The sequence below is a fragment of the Pseudophryne corroboree genome, unplaced genomic scaffold (genome assembly GCF_028390025.1).
Source record: "Pseudophryne corroboree isolate aPseCor3 unplaced genomic scaffold, aPseCor3.hap2 scaffold_650, whole genome shotgun sequence".
Classification (NCBI taxonomy): Eukaryota; Metazoa; Chordata; class Amphibia; order Anura; family Myobatrachidae; genus Pseudophryne; species Pseudophryne corroboree.
The window spans coordinates 290475-306368 of record NW_026970239.1 but is presented as its reverse complement, the minus strand read 5'-3'; the positions used below and the strand labels follow the sequence as shown (position 1 = coordinate 306368).

Sequence of the window (15894 nt, the reverse complement as noted above, 5' to 3'; positions counted from 1 at the left end):
TATTTAAATACTGGGGGAAAAATTGGACAGGGGTTCCCCGTATTTAGACAACCAGCACCGGGCTCTTAGAACGGTCCAGGTTCCAAAAATACGTGGGACAAAAGATGTAGGGGTCCCCCATATTTTTAAAACCAGCACCGGGCTCCACTAGCCAGAGAGATAATGCCACAGCCGGGGGACACTTTTATGTAGGTCCCTGCGGCCCTGGCATTACCCCTCCAACTAGTCACCCCTGGCCGGGGTTCCCTGGAGGAGTGGGGACCCCTTAAATCAAGAGGTTCCTCCCCTCAAGGCACCCAAGGGCCAGGGGTGAAGCCCGAGGCTGTCCCCAGCACCCCTGGGTAGTGGTTGCCGGGCTGATAGCCATGTGTATAAAAAAAGAATATTGTTTTTTTGTTGTGGAACTACAAGGCCCAGCAAGCCTCCCCCGCTTGCTGGTACTTGGAGAACCTCAAGTACCAGCAGGCGGGGAAATAACGGGCTTGCTGGTACATGTAGTTCTACAACAACAACAAATACCCAAATAAAAACACAAACACACACAGCATGACAGTAAAATTATTGAGACAGGCTGTAGCATGTGGGTGCATGTAACCCTATAAAAGTGATGGATTGGGTGACTATTACAATACCCACTGTTGCTGTCTGAAAAATTATGGATTTATAGATTGCTCTGCCGAGACATGTTTTTTTCTAAAATGCACCACAGGTATGGATGGATAGTATACTTGACGACACAGAGGTAGGTAGAGCAGTGGCCTACTGTACCGTACTGCTATATATTATATTATTTATTATTATTATTATTATTATTATTATTATTATCCTTTATTTATATGGCGCCACAAGGGTTCCGCAGTGCCCAATTACAGAGTACATAAACAAATAATCAATCAGGAAAACAGCAACTTACAGTTGACGACAATATAGGACAAGTACAGGGTAAATAAACATAGCTACATCAGCAGATGACACTGGAATAAGTATCAGGTGGCAGAAGACTGCTGGATTTGGTGCAGCTGAAGATTATTAAAGTAAGAAAAGAGTAAGCACATGAGGGAAGAGGGCCCTGCTCGTGAGAGCTTACATTCTAAAAGGGAGGGGTAGACAGACAGGGGTGAGACAGATGGGGTACATAGAGAGCGTGGAACAGAGGTTTAGGATGAGATTTGGCTGGGTTTGGTGAAGAAGTGGGTCTTGAGAGCCCGTTTGAAGTTTTGTAGAGAGGTGGAGAGTCTGAGAAGGAGAGGTAGGGAATTCCAGAGAAGTGGTGCAGCACGTGAAAAATCTTGGAGGTAGGAGTAGGAGGAAGTAATCCGTAGGCAGGAGTCGGTGTGCATTAGCAGAGCGAAGAGGACGGGCAGATTCTGAAAGGGAAGGGGAGCAAGTGAAGGACTAGTAAGAGAGGAGAGGTGGACGTAGTGCGTTTGGTGAGGAAAATGAGCCGGGCAGCAGCATTGAGGATAGATTGGAGTGGAGAGAGGTATTTGTCAGGAATGCCAGTCAGGATGAGATTACAGCAGTCCAGTCTGGAGATGACCAGTGAGTGGATAAGAGTCTTAGTAGCATCCTGGGTCAGAAGGGTCTGATCCTGGAAATATTTTTTAGATGAAAACGGCAGGTTTGTGAGAGGTGCTGAATGTGTGTTTTGAAGGAGAGGGAGGAGTCAAGGATTACTCCAAGACAGCGCACTTGGGGGGTAGAGGAGATAGTAGGAGATGAGATTATGCGGGAGGGAGGGAAGATGATCAGCTCGGTCTTAGACATGTTAAGTTTAAGAAAGCGCTGGGACATCCAGGAAGAGATAGCAGAGAGACAGTTGGAGATACGAGTGAGGAGAGTAGGGGAGAGGTCTGGAGAGGAAAGATAGATTTGAGTGTCATCAGCATAGAGATGATATTGGAAACCAAAAGAACTAATGAGCTTACCTAGTGAGGACGTATAGAGAGAGAAGAGAAGAGGACCAAGGATAGAACCTTGGGGTACCCCTACAGTTAGTGGAAGTGAGGGGGAGGTGGAGTCATGAGAGGAGACAGAGAATGAACGGTCAGAAAGGTTGGTGGTTCAATCCCACCCAGGGACGTAATTGACCTTGTTATCAGATTTTGGTGATCTTTAAGTAGACAAGTCAAAATTTCAAACCCCCTCTTATGGTGTAGGGTACCTGGCCTTCTCTGATGTAATCAGAGTTAGATTTGATTAAGTGATTTTATAAAAAAAAACAGATAGGAAGTACAATTTAGCAGTGGGATGCAGAGAAAAAGAAAAATGCTGGCAGAAAAATCCAATTGAGTGATTAAACAGCTCTTCATTTTCTGGCTTTATTTTTATGCTAACAAATTTGTTCTCTGAAAAGGGTCCACAAAGCCAAGTCTCTGATTAACACCTTTGTAGGGATGGTTTTTCACCTATTACTAAATTAAACTTGCTTAATTGGAAAGGCAGCAAGATGCATCCTCATTTCAATGTCTACTGAAATAATACAGGTTGACACCAGGAAACATTAACGCCACTGCATCCTTGCTGCTTTCTCATGTGGAAGTCTGTTTAATGTGAAAACAAGGTGATATCTAATTAGCACACAGGTAAGGAATTAAGAAAATATTTAAGGGTGAAGATGTTTCTCACAAAATCGTTGCCCCAATGCATCATTGAAATTCAAGTTGGAAAGATGATTTTAATATATCACTTGTACATTTTGTATTGCTCTTCTGGTGACAATGTAGTTTGTTTTTGTCAATTACCACTTTAATAATAGGGTAAAGAAAATTAAGTGGATTTTTGAAAGAAAACAATACTGTCAATATACTATTAAAACAAATTAAAATGGTAAAAGTTATTGTACTTTAAGTAAAATTAAAAGAGCTAAAATACCAATCCCAGTTTTGGATTACTTTAATTAAAAAAATGCATATAGCAGAGGATAGTTTCAATCTGCCTACCTCTGGGTTATGGGCCCAGCATGCTTCCATTGCAGTACTCTGCTGCACATGTAAGTGCAAGAGATCCTGAAGCACTCACTCATCATGGGAAAGTACCAATGTGTTTCTTCGTTGGTTGATTTAAGAAACATCTTACAAAAACTCTCCAGATTATTGACTTTTTAAAGTTTTTCTAGGAAACGTTCTAGATGAATGCTTATTAGCCTTTGTCAGTATGCACTTTAGCAAAGTGTCTCTGTGGCGCAATCAGTTAGGAAGTACAATTTAGCAGTGGGTTGCAGAGAAAAAGAAAAATGCTGGCAGAAAAATCCTATTGAGTGATTAAACAGCTCTTCATTTTCTGGCTTTATGTTTATGCTAACAAATTTGTTCTCTGAAAAGTGTCCACAAAGCCAAGTCTCTGATTAACACCTTTGTAGGGATGGTTTTTCACCTATTACTAAATTAAACTTGCTTCATTGGAAAGGCAGCAAGATGCATCCTGATTTCAATGTCTACTGAAATATTACAGGTTGACACCAGGAAACATTAACGCCACTGCATCCTTGCTGCTTTCTCATGTGGAAGTCTGTTTAATGTGAAAACAAGGTGATATCTAATTAGCACACAGGTAAGGAATTAAGAAAATCTTTATTTAAGGGTGAAGATGTTTCTCACAAAATCGTTGCCTCAATGCATCATTGAAATTCAAGCTGGAAAGATGATTTTAATATATCACTTGTACATTTTGTATTGCTCTTCTGGTGACAATGTAGTTTGTTTTTGTCAATTACCATTTTAATAATAGGGTAAAGAAAATTAAGTGGATTTTTGAAAGAAAACAATACTGTCAATATGCTATTAAAACAAATTAAAATGGTAAAAGTTATTGTACTTTAAGTAAAAATAAAAGAGCTAAAATATCAATCCCAGTTTTGGATTACTTTAATTTAAAAAAAAATGCATATAGCAGAGGATAGTTTCAATCTGCCTACCTCTGGGTTATGGGCCCAGCATGCTTCCATTGCAGTACTCTGCTGCACATGTTAGTGCAAGAGATCCTGAAGCACTCACTCATCATGGGAAAGTACCAATGTGTTTCTTCGTTGGTTGATCTAAGAAACATCTTTCAAAAACTTTCCAGATTATTGACTTTTTAAAGTTTTTCTAGGAATCGTTCTAGATGAATGCTTATTAGCCTTTGTCAGTATGCACTTTTGCAAAGTGTCTCTGTGGCGCAATCAGTTAGTGTGTTTGGCTACTAACCAAAAGGTTGGTGGTTCAATCCCACCCAGGGATGTAATTGACCTTGTGATCAGGTTTTGGTGATCTTTAAGTAGACAAGTCAAAATTTCAAACCCCCTCTTATGATGTAGGGTACCTGGCCTTCTCTGATGTAATCAGAGTTAGATTTGATTAAGTGATTTTATAAAAAATAGCTAGGAAGCACAATTTAGCAGTGGGTTGCAGAGAAAAAAAAATATGCTGGCAGAAAAATCCAATTGAGTGATTAAACAGCTCTTCATTTTCTGGCTTTATTTTTATGCTAACAAATTTGTTCTCTGAAAAGTGTCCACAAAGCCAAGTCTCTGATGAACACCTTTGTAAGGATGGTTTTTTACCTATTACTAAATTAAACTTGCTTCATTGGAAAGGCAGCGAGATGCATCCTCATTTCAATGTCTACTGAAATAATACGGGTTGACACCAGGAAACATTAACGCCAATGCATCCTTGCTGCTTTCTCATGTGGAAGTCTGTTTAATGTGAAAACAAGGTGATATCTAATTAGCACACAGGTAAGGAATTAAGAAAATATTTAAGGGTGAAGATGTTTCTCACAAAATCGTTGCCCCAATGCATCATTGAAATTCAAGCTGGAAAGATGATTTTAATATATCACTTGTACATTTTGTATTGCTCTTCTGGTGACAATGTAGTTTGTTTTTGTCAATTACCATTTTAATAATAGGGTAAAGAAAATTAAGTGGATTTTTGAAAGAAAACAATACTGTCAATATACTATTAAAACAAATTAAAATGGTAAAAGTTATTGTACTTTAAGTAAAAATAAAAGAGCCAAAATATCAATCCCAGTTTTGGATTACTTTAATTAACAAAAAAAAAATGCATATAGCAGAGGATAGTTTCAATCTGCCTACCTCTGGGTTATGGGCCCAGCATGCTTCCATTGCAGTACTCTGCTGCACATGTAAGTGCAAGAGATCCTGAAGCACTCACTCATCATGGGAAAGTACCAATGTGTTTCTTCGTTGGTTGATTTAAGAAACATCTTACAAAAACTCTCCAGATTATTGACTTTTTAAAGTTTTTCTAGGAAACGTTCTAGATGAATGCTTATTAGCCTTTGTCAGTATATACTTTTTGCAAAGTGTCTCTGTGGCGCAATCAGTTAGTGTGTTTGGCTACTAACCAAAAGGTTGGTGGTTCAATCCCACCCAGGGATGTAGTTGACCTTGTGATCAGGTTTTGGTGATCTTTAAGTAGACAAGTCAAAATTTCAAACCCCCTCTTATGATGTAGGGTACCTGGCCTTCTCTGATGTAATCAGAGTTAGATTTGATTAAGTGATTTTATAAAAAATAGCTAGGAAGCCCAATTTAGCAGTGGGTTGCAGAGAAAAAAAATATGCTGGCAGAAAAATCCAATTGAGTGATTAAACAGCTCTTCATTTTCTTGCTTTATTTTTATGCTAACAAATTTGTTCTCTGAAAAGTGTCCACAAAGCCAAGTCTCTGATGAACACCTTTGTAAGGATGGTTTTTTACTTATTACTAAATTAAACTTGCTTCATTGGAAAGGCAGCAAGATGCATCCTCATTTCAATGTCTACTGAAATAATACGGGTTGACACCAGGAAACATTTACGCCAATGCATCCTTGCTGCTTTCTCATGTGGAAGTCTGTTTAATGTGAAAACAAGGTGATATCTAATTAGCACACAGGTAAGGAATTAAGAAAATCTTTATTTAAGGGTGAAGATGTTTCTCACAAAATCGTTGCCCCAATGCATCATTGAAATTCAAGCTGGAAAGATAATTTTTATATATCACTTGTACATTTTGTATTGCTCTTCTGGTGACAATGTAGTTTGTTTTTGTCAATTACCATTTTAATAATAGGGTAAAGAAAATTAAGTGGATTTTTGAAAGAAAACAATACTGTCAATATACTATTAAAACAAATTAAAATGGTAAAAGTTATTGTACTTTAAGTAAAAATAAAAGAGCTAAAATATCAATCCCAGTTTTGGATTACTTTAATTAACAAAAAAAATGCATATAGCAGAGGATAGTTTCAATCTGCCTACCTCTGGGTAATGGGCCCAGCATGCTTCCATTGCAGTACTCTGCTGCACATGTAAGTGCAGGAGATCCTGAAGCACTCACTCATCATTTGAAAGTACCAATGTGTTTCTTCGTTGGTTGATTTAAGAAAATTCTTACAAAAACTCTCCAGATTATTGACTTTTTAAAGTTTTTCTAGGAAACGGTCTAGATGAATGCTTATTAGCCTTTGTCAGTATGTACTTTTCGCAAAGTGTCTCTGTGGCGCAATCGGTTAGTGTGTTTGGCTATTAACCAAAAGGTTGGTGGTTCAATCCCACCCAGGGACGTAATTGACCTTGTTATCAGATTTTGGTGATCTTTAAGTAGACAAGTCAAAATTTCAAACCCCCTCTTATGGTGTAGGGTACCTGGCCTTCTCTGATGTAATCAGAGTTAGATTTGATTAAGTGATTTTATAAAAAATAGCTAGGAAGCACAATTTAGCAGTGGGTTGCAGAGAAAAAAAATATGCTGGCAGAAAAATCCTATTGAGTGATTAAACAGCTCTTCATTTTCTGGCTTTATGTTTATGCTAACAAATTTGTTCTCTGAAAAGTGTCCACAAAGCCAAGTCTCTGATTAACACCTTTGTAGGGATGGTTTTTCACCTATTACTAAATTAAACTTGCTTCATTGGAAAGGCAGCAAGATGCATCCTGATTTCAATGTCTACTGAAATAATACAGGTTGACACCAGGAAACATTAACGCCACTGCATCCTTGCTGCTTTCTCATGTGGAAGTCTGTTTAATATGAAAACAAGGTGATATCTAATTAGCACACAGGTAAGGAATTAAGAAAATCTTTATTTAAGGGTGAAGAAGTTTCTCACAAAATCGTTGCCCCAATGCATCATTGAAATTCAAGTTGGAAAGATGATTTTAATATATCACTTGTACATTTTGTATTGCTCTTCTGGTGACAATGTAGTTTGTTTTTGTCAATTACCATTTTAATAATAGGGTAAAGAAAATTAAGTGGATTTTTGAAAGAAAACAATACTGTCAATATACTATTAAAACAAATTAAAATGGTAAAAGTTATTGTACTTTAAGTAAAAATAAAAGAGCTAAAATATCAATCCCAGTTTTAGATTACTTTAATTAAAAAAAAAATGCATATAGCAGAGGATAGTTTCAATCTGCCTACCTCTGGGTTATGTGCCCAGCATGCTTCCATTGCAGTACTCTGCTGCACATGTAAGTGCAAGAGATCCTGAAGCACTCACTCATCATGGGAAAGTACCAATGTGTTTCTTCGTTGGTTGATCTAAGAAACATCTTACAAAAACTTTCCAGATTATTGACTTTTTAAAGTTTTTCTAGGAATCGTTCTAGATGAATGCTTATTAGCCTTTGTCAGTAGCCAATTTTGCAAAGGGTCTCTGTGGCGCAATCAGTTAGTGTGTTTGGCTACTAACCAAAAGGTTGGTGGTTCAATCCCACCCAGGGATGTAATTGACCTTGTGATCTTTAAGTAGACAAGTCAAAATTTCAAACCCCCTCTTATGATGTAGGGTACCTGGCCTTCTCTGATGTAGTTAGATTTGATTAAGTGATTTTATAAAAAATAGCTAGGAAGCACAATTTAGCAGTGGGTTGCAGAGAAAAAAAATATGCTGGCAGAAAAATCCAATTGAGTGATTAAACAGCTCTTCATTTTCTGGCTTTATTTTTATGCTAACAAATTTGTTCTCTGAAAAGTGTCCACAAAGCCAAGTCTCTGATGAACACCTTTGTAAGGATGGTTTTTTACCTATTACTAAATTAAACTTGCTTCATTGGAAAGGCAGCAAGATGCATCCTCATTTCAATGTCTACTGAAATAATACGGGTTGACACCAGGAAACATTAACGCCAATGCATCCTTGCTGCTTTCTCATGTGGAAGTCTGTTTAATGTGAAAACAAGGTGATATCTAATTAGCACACAGGTAAGGAATTAAGAAAATCTTTATTTAAGGGTGAAGATGTTTCTCACAAAATCGTTGCCCCAATGCATCATTGAAATTCAAGCTGGAAAGATGATTTTAATATATCACTTGTACATTTTGTATTGCTCTTCTGGTGACAATGTAGTTTGTTTTTGTCAATTACCACTTTAATAATAGGGTAAAGAAAATTAAGTGGATTTTTGAAAGAAAACAATACTGTCAATATACTATTAAAACAAATTAAAATGGTAAAAGTTATTGTACTTTAAGTAAAATTAAAAGAGCTAAAATATCAATCCCAGTTTTGGATTACTTTAATTAAAAAAATGCATATAGCAGAGGATAGTTTCAATCTGCCTACCTCTGGGTTATGGGCCCAGCATGCTTCTATTGCAGTACTCTGCTGCACATGTAAGTGCAAGAGATCCTGAAGCACTCGCTCATCATGGGAAAGTACCAATGTGTTTCTTCGTTGGTTGATTTAAGAAACATCTTACAAAAACTCTCCAGATTATTGACTTTTTAAAGTTTTTCTAGGAAACGTTCTAGATGAATGCTTATTAGCCTTTGTCAGTATGTACTTTTTGCAAAGTGTCTCTGTGGCGCAATCAGTTAGTGTGTTTGGCTACTAACCAAAAGGTTGGTGGTTCAATCCCACCCAGGGATGTAATTGACCTTGTGATCAGGTTTTGGTGATCTTTAAGTAGACAAGTCAAAATTTCAAACCCCCTCTTATGATGTAGGGTACCTGGCCTTCTCTGATGTAATCAGAGTTAGATTTGATTAAGTGATTTTATAAAAAATAGCTAGGAAGCACAATTTAGCAGTGGGTTGCAGAGAAAAAAAATATGCTGGCAGAAAAATCCAATTGAGTGATTAAACAGCTCTTCATTTTCTGGCTTTATTTTTATGCTAACAAATTTGTTCTCTGAAAAGTGTCCACAAAGCCAAGTCTCTGATGAACACCTTTGTAAGGATGGTTTTTTACCTATTACTAAATTAAACTTGCTTCATTGGAAAGGCAGCAAGATGCATCCTCATTTCAATGTCTACTGAAATAATACGGGTTGACACCAGGAAACATTAACGCCAATGCATCCTTGCTGCTTTCTCATGTGGAAGTCTGTTTAATGTGAAAACAAGGTGATATCTAATTAGCACACAGGTAAGGAATTAAGAAAATCTTTATTTAAGGGTGAAGATGTTTCTCACAAAATCGTTGCCCCAATGCATCATTGAAATTCAAGCTGGAAAGATGATTTTTATATATCACTTGTACATTTTGTATTGCTCTTCTGGTGACAATGTAGTTTGTTTTTGTCAATTACCATTTTAATAATAGGGTAAAGAAAATTAAGTGGATTTTTGAAAGAAAACAATACTGTCAATATACTATTAAAACAAATTAAAATGGTAAAAGTTATTGTACTTTAAGTAAAATTAAAAGAGCTAACATATCAATCCCAGTTCTGGATTACTTTAATTAACAAAAAAAATGCATATAGCAGAGGATAGTTTCAATCTGCCTACCTCTGGGTAATGGGCCCAGCATGCTTCCATTGCAGTACTCTGCTGCACATGTAAGTGCAAGAGATCCTGAAGCACTCACTCATCATGGGAAAGTACCAATGTGTTTCTTCGTTGGTTGATTTAAGAAAATTCTTACAAAAACTCTCCAGATTATTGACTTTTTAAAGTTTTTATAGGAAACGTTCTAGATGAATGCTTATTAGCCTTTGTCAGTATGTACTTTTCGCAAAGTGTCTCTGTGGCGCAATCGGTTAGTGTGTTTGGCTATTAACCAAAAGGTTGGTGGTTCAATCCCACCCAGGGATGTAATTGACCTTGTTATCAGATTTTGGTGATCTTTAAGTAGACAAGTCAAAATTTCAAACCCCCTCTTATGGTGTAGGGTACCTGGCCTTCTCTGATGTAATCAGAGTTAGATTTGATTAAGTGATTTTATAAAAAATAGCTAGGAAGCACAATTTAGCAGTGGGTTGCAGAGAAAAAAAATATGCTGGCAGAAAAATCCTATTGAGTGATTAAACAGCTCTTCATTTTCTGGCTTTATGTTTATGCTAACAAATTTGTTCTCTGAAAAGTGTCCACAAAGCCAAGTCTCTGATTAACACCTTTGTAGGGATGGTTTTTCACCTATTACTAAATTAAACTTGCTTCATTGGAAAGGCAGCAAGATGCATCCTCATTTCAATGTCTACTGAAATAATACAGGTTGACACCAGGAAACATTAACGCCACTGCATCCTTGCTGCTTTCTCATGTGGAAGTCTGTTTAATATGAAAACAAGGTGATATCTAATTAGCACACAGGTAAGGAATTAAGAAAATCTTTATTTAAGGGTGAAGAAGTTTCTCACAAAATCGTTGCCCCAATGCATCATTGAAATTCAAGTTGGAAAGATGATTTTAATATATCACTTGTACATTTTGTATTGCTCTTCTGGTGACAATGTAGTTTGTTTTTGTCAATTACCATTTTAATAATAGGGTAAAGAAAATTAAGTGGATTTTTGAAAGAAAACAATACTGTCAATATACTATTAAAACAAATTAAAATGGTAAAAGTTATTGTACTTTAAGTAAAAATAAAAGAGCTAAAATATCAATCCCAGTTTTGGATTACTTTAATTAAAAAAAAAATGCATATAGCAGAGGATAGTTTCAATCTGCCTACCTCTGGGTTATGGGCCCAGCATGCTTCCATTGCAGTACTCTGCTGCACATGTAAGTGCAAGAGATCCTGAAGCACTCACTCATCATGGGAAAGTACCAATGTGTTTCTTCGTTGGTTGATCTAAGAAACATCTTACAAAAACTTTCCAGATTATTGACTTTTTAAAGTTTTTCTAGGAATCGTTCTAGATGAATGCTTATTAGCCTTTGTCAGTATGCAATTTTGCACAGTGTCTCTGTGGCGCAATCAGTTAGTGTGTTTGGCTACTAACCAAAAGGTTGGTGGTTCAATCCCACCCAGGGATGTAATTGACCTTGTGATCAGGTTTTGGTGATCTTTAAGTAGACAAGTCAAAATTTCAAACCCCCTCTTATGATGTAGGGTACCTGGCCTTCTCTGATGTAATCAGAGTTAGATTTGATTAAGTGATTTTATAAAAAATAGCTAGGAAGCACAATTTAGCAGTGGGTTGCAGAGAAAAAAAATATGCTGGCAGAAAAATCCAATTGAGTGATTAAACAGCTCTTCATTTTCTGGCTTTATTTTTATGCTAACAAATTTGTTCTCTGAAAAGTGTCCACAAAGCCAAGTCTCTGATGAACACCTTTGTAAGGATGTTTTTTTACCTATTACTAAATTAAACTTGCTTCATTGGAAAGGCAGCAAGATGCATCCTCATTTCAATGTCTACTGAAATAATACGGGTTGACACCAGGAAACATTAACGTCAATGCATCCTTGCTGCTTTCTCATGTGGAAGTCTGTTTAATGTGAAAACAAGGTGATATCTAATTAGCACACAGGTAAGGAATTAAGAAAATCTTTATTTAAGGGTGAAGATGTTTCTCACAAAATCGTTGCCCCAATGCATCATTGAAATTCAAGCTGGAAAGATGATTTTTATATATCACTTGTACATTTTGTATTGCTCTTCTGGTGACAATGTAGTTTGTTTTTGTCAATTACCATTTTAATAATAGGGTAAAGAAAATTAAGTGGATTTTTGAAAGAAAACAATACTGTCAATATACTATTAAAACAAATTAAAATGGTAAAAGTTATTGTACTTTAAGTAAAATTAAAAGAGCTAACATATCAATCCCAGTTCTGGATTACTTTAATTAACAAAAAAAATGCATATAGCAGAGGATAGTTTCAATCTGCCTACCTCTGGGTAATGGGCCCAGCATGCTTCCATTGCAGTACTCTGCTGCACATGTAAGTGCAAGAGATCCTGAAGCACTCACTCATCATGGGAAAGTACCAATGTGTTTCTTCGTTGGTTGATTTAAGAAAATTCTTACAAAAACTCTCCAGATTATTGACTTTTTAAAGTTTTTCTAGGAAACGTTCTAGATGAATGCTTATTAGCCTTTGTCAGTATGGACTTTTCGCAAAGTGTCTCTGTGGCGCAATCGGTTAGTGTGTTTGGCTATTAACCAAAAGGTTGGTGGTTCAATCCCACCCAGGGATGTAATTGACCTTGTTATCAGATTTTGGTGATCTTTAAGTAGACAAGTCAAAATTTCAAACACCCTCTTATGGTGTAGGGTACCTGGCCTTCTCTGATGTAATCAGAGTTAGATTTGATTAAGTGATTTTATAAAAAATAGCTAGGAAGCACAACTTAGCAGTGGGTTGCAGAGAAAAAAAATATGCTGGCAGAAAAATCCTATTGAGTGATTAAACAGCTCTTCATTTTCTGGCTTTATGTTTATGCTAACAAATTTGTTCTCTGAAAAGTGTCCACAAAGCCAAGTCTCTGATTAACACCTTTGTAGGGATGGTTTTTCACCTATTACTAAATTAAACTTGCTTCATTGGAAAGGCAGCAAGATGCATCCTCATTTCAATGTCTACTGAAATAATACAGGTTGACACCAGGAAACATTAACGCCACTGCATCCTTGCTGCTTTCTCATGTGGAAGTCTGTTTAATATGAAAACAAGGTGATATCTAATTAGCACACAGGTAAGGAATTAAGAAAATCTTTATTTAAGGGTGAAGAAGTTTCTCACAAAATCGTTGCCCCAATGCATCATTGAAATTCAAGTTGGAAAGATGATTTTAATATATCACTTGTACATTTTGTATTGCTCTTCTGGTGACAATGTAGTTTGTTTTTGTCAATTACCATTTTAATAATAGGGTAAAGAAAATTAAGTGGATTTTTGAAAGAAAACAATACTGTCAATATACTATTAAAACAAATTAAAATGGTAAAAGTTATTGTACTTGAAGTAAAAATAAAAGAGCTAAAATATCAATCCCAGTTTTGGATTACTTTAATTAAAAAAAAAATGCATATAGCAGAGGATAGTTTCAATCTGCCTACCTCTGGGTTATGGGCCCAGCATGCTTCCATTGCAGTACTCTGCTGCACATGTAAGTGCAAGAGATCCTGAAGCACTCACTCATCATGGGAAAGTACCAATGTGTTTCTTCGTTGGTTGATCTAAGAAACATCTTACAAAAACTTTCCAGATTATTGATTTTTTAAAGTTTTTCTAGGAATCGTTCTAGATGAATGCTTATTAGCCTTTGTCAGTATGCAATTTTGCAAAGTGTCTCTGTGGCGCAATCAGTTAGTGTGTTTGGCTACTAACCAAAAGGTTGGTGGTTCAATCCCACCCAGGGATGTAATTGACCTTGTGATCAGGTTTTGGTGATCTTTAAGTAGACAAGTCAAAATTTCAAACCCCCTCTTATGATGTAGGGTACCTGGCCTTCTCTGATGTAATCAGAGTTAGATTTGATTAAGTGATTTTATAAAAAATAGCTAGGAAGCACAATTTAGCAGTGGGTTGCAGAGAAAAAAAATATGCTGGCAGAAAAATCCAATTGAGTGATTAAACAGCTCTTCATTTTCTGGCTTTATTTTTATGCTAACAAATTTGTTCTCTGAAAAGTGTCCACAAAGCCAAGTCTCTGATGAACACCTTTGTAAGGATGTTTTTTTACCTATTACTAAATTAAACTTGCTTCATTGGAAAGGCAGCAAGATGCATCCTCATTTCAATGTCTACTGAAATAATACGGGTTGACACCAGGAAACATTAACGCCAATGCATCCTTGCTGCTTTCTCATGTGGAAGTCTGTTTAATGTGAAAACAAGGTGATATCTAATTAGCACACAGGTAAGGAATTAAGAAAATATTTAAGGGTGAAGATGTTTCTCACAAAATCGTTGCCCCAATGCATCATTGAAATTCAAGCTGGAAAGATGATTTTAATATATCACTTGTACATTTTGTATTGCTCTTCTGGTGACAATGTAGTTTGTTTTTGTCAATTACCACTTTAATAATAGGGTAAAGAAAATTAAGTGGATTTTTGAAAGAAAACAATACTGTCAATATACTATTAAAACAAATTAAAATGGTAAAAGTTATTGTACTTTAAGTAAAATTAAAAGAGCTAAAATATCAATCCCAGTTTTGGATTACTTTAATTAAAAAAATGCATATAGCAGAGGATAGTTTCAATCTGCCTACCTCTGGTTTATGGTCCCAGCATGCTTCCATTGCAGTACTCTGCTGTACATGTAAGTGCAAGAGATCCTGAAGCACTCACTCATCATGGGAAAGTACCAATGTGTTTCTTCGTTGGTTGATTTAAGAAACATCTTACAAAAACTCTCCAGATTATTGACTTTTTAAAGTTTTTCTAGGAAACGTTCTAGATGAATGCTTATTAGCCTTTGTCAGTATGCACTTTAGCATAGTGTCTGTGTGGCGCAATCAGTTAGTGTGATTGGCTACTAACCAGAAGGTTGGTGGTTCAATCCCACCCAGGGATGTAATTGACCTTGTGATCAGATTTTGGTGATCTTTAAGTAGTCAAGTCAAAATTTCAAACCTCCTCTTATGGTGTAGGGTACCTGGCCTTCTCTGATGTAATCAGAGTTAGATTTGATTAAGTGATTTTATAAAAAAAAACAGATAGGAAGTACAATTTAGCAGTGGGTTGCAGAGAAAAAGAAAAATGCTGGCAGAAAAATCCTATTGAGTGATTAAACAGCTCTTCATTTTCTGGCTTTATGTTTATGCTAACAAATTTGTTCTCTGAAAAGTGTCCACAAAGCCAAGTCTCTGATTAACACCTTTGTAGGGATGGTTTTTCACCTATTACTAAATTAAACTTGCTTCATTGGAAAGGCAGCAAGATGCATCCTCATTTCAATGTCTACTGAAATAATACAGGTTGACACCAGGAAACATTAACGCCACTGCATCCTTGCTGCTTTCTCATGTGGAAGTCTGTTTAATGTGAAAACAAGGTGATATCTAATTAGCACACAGGTAAGGAATTAAGAAAATCTTTATTTAAGGGTGAAGAAGTTTCTCACAAAATCGTTGCCCCAATGCATCATTGAAATTCAAGCTGGAAAGATGATTTTAATATATCACTTGTACATTTTGTATTGCTCTTCTGGTGACAATGTAGTTTGTTTTTGTCAATTACCATTTTAATAATAGGGTAAAGAAAATTAAGTGGATTTTTGAAAGAAAACAATACTGTCAATATACTATTAAAACAAATTAAAATGGTAAAAGTTATTGTACTTTAAGTAAAAATAAAAGAGCTAAAATATCAATCCCAGTTTTGGATTACTTTAATTAACAAAAAAAAATGCATATAGCAGAAGATAGTTTCAATCTGCCTACCTCTGGGTTATGGGCCCAGCATGCTTCCATTGCAGTACTCTGCTGCACATGTAAGTGCAAGAGATCCTGAAGCACTCACTCATCATGGGAAAGTACCAATGTGTTTCTTCGTTGGTTGATGGAAGAAACATCTTACAAAAACTCTCCAGATTATTGACTTTTTAAAGGCCCAGCAAGTCTCCCCCGCTTGCTGGTACTTGGAGAACCTCAAGTACCAGCAGGCGGGGAAATAACGGGCTTGCTGGTACCTGTAGTTCTACAACAACAAAAAATACCCAAATAAATACACAAACACACACAGCGTGACAATAAAATTATTGAGAC

The 15894-nt window shown here is 36.3% G+C and overlaps 9 non-coding genes across 9 annotated transcripts; all 9 read left to right on the top strand.

Annotated features, from left to right (window-relative positions):
• The first annotated feature begins 4147 nt into the window (after positions 1–4147).
• TRNAS-ACU (transfer RNA serine (anticodon ACU)) lies at positions 4148–4221 on the top strand. Its single transcript has one exon. It is a non-coding gene; the product is annotated as a tRNA-Ser (tRNA).
• A 1094-nt stretch (positions 4222–5315) lies between these two features.
• TRNAS-ACU (transfer RNA serine (anticodon ACU)) lies at positions 5316–5389 on the top strand. The gene has a single exon. It is a non-coding gene; the product is annotated as a tRNA-Ser (tRNA).
• Positions 5390–6484: 1095 nt separating this feature from the next.
• Positions 6485–6558, top strand: TRNAN-AUU (transfer RNA asparagine (anticodon AUU)). The gene has a single exon. It is a non-coding gene; the product is annotated as a tRNA-Asn (tRNA).
• A 1093-nt stretch (positions 6559–7651) lies between these two features.
• Positions 7652–7725, top strand: TRNAS-ACU (transfer RNA serine (anticodon ACU)). The gene has a single exon. It is a non-coding gene; the product is annotated as a tRNA-Ser (tRNA).
• Positions 7726–8796: 1071 nt separating this feature from the next.
• On the top strand, positions 8797–8870 carry TRNAS-ACU (transfer RNA serine (anticodon ACU)). The gene has a single exon. It is a non-coding gene; the product is annotated as a tRNA-Ser (tRNA).
• Positions 8871–9965: 1095 nt separating this feature from the next.
• TRNAN-AUU (transfer RNA asparagine (anticodon AUU)) lies at positions 9966–10039 on the top strand. Its single transcript has one exon. It is a non-coding gene; the product is annotated as a tRNA-Asn (tRNA).
• A 1093-nt stretch (positions 10040–11132) lies between these two features.
• Positions 11133–11206, top strand: TRNAS-ACU (transfer RNA serine (anticodon ACU)). The gene has a single exon. It is a non-coding gene; the product is annotated as a tRNA-Ser (tRNA).
• A 1095-nt stretch (positions 11207–12301) lies between these two features.
• Positions 12302–12375, top strand: TRNAN-AUU (transfer RNA asparagine (anticodon AUU)). The gene has a single exon. It is a non-coding gene; the product is annotated as a tRNA-Asn (tRNA).
• A 1093-nt stretch (positions 12376–13468) lies between these two features.
• TRNAS-ACU (transfer RNA serine (anticodon ACU)) lies at positions 13469–13542 on the top strand. The gene has a single exon. It is a non-coding gene; the product is annotated as a tRNA-Ser (tRNA).
• Positions 13543–15894: the final 2352 nt, after the last annotated feature.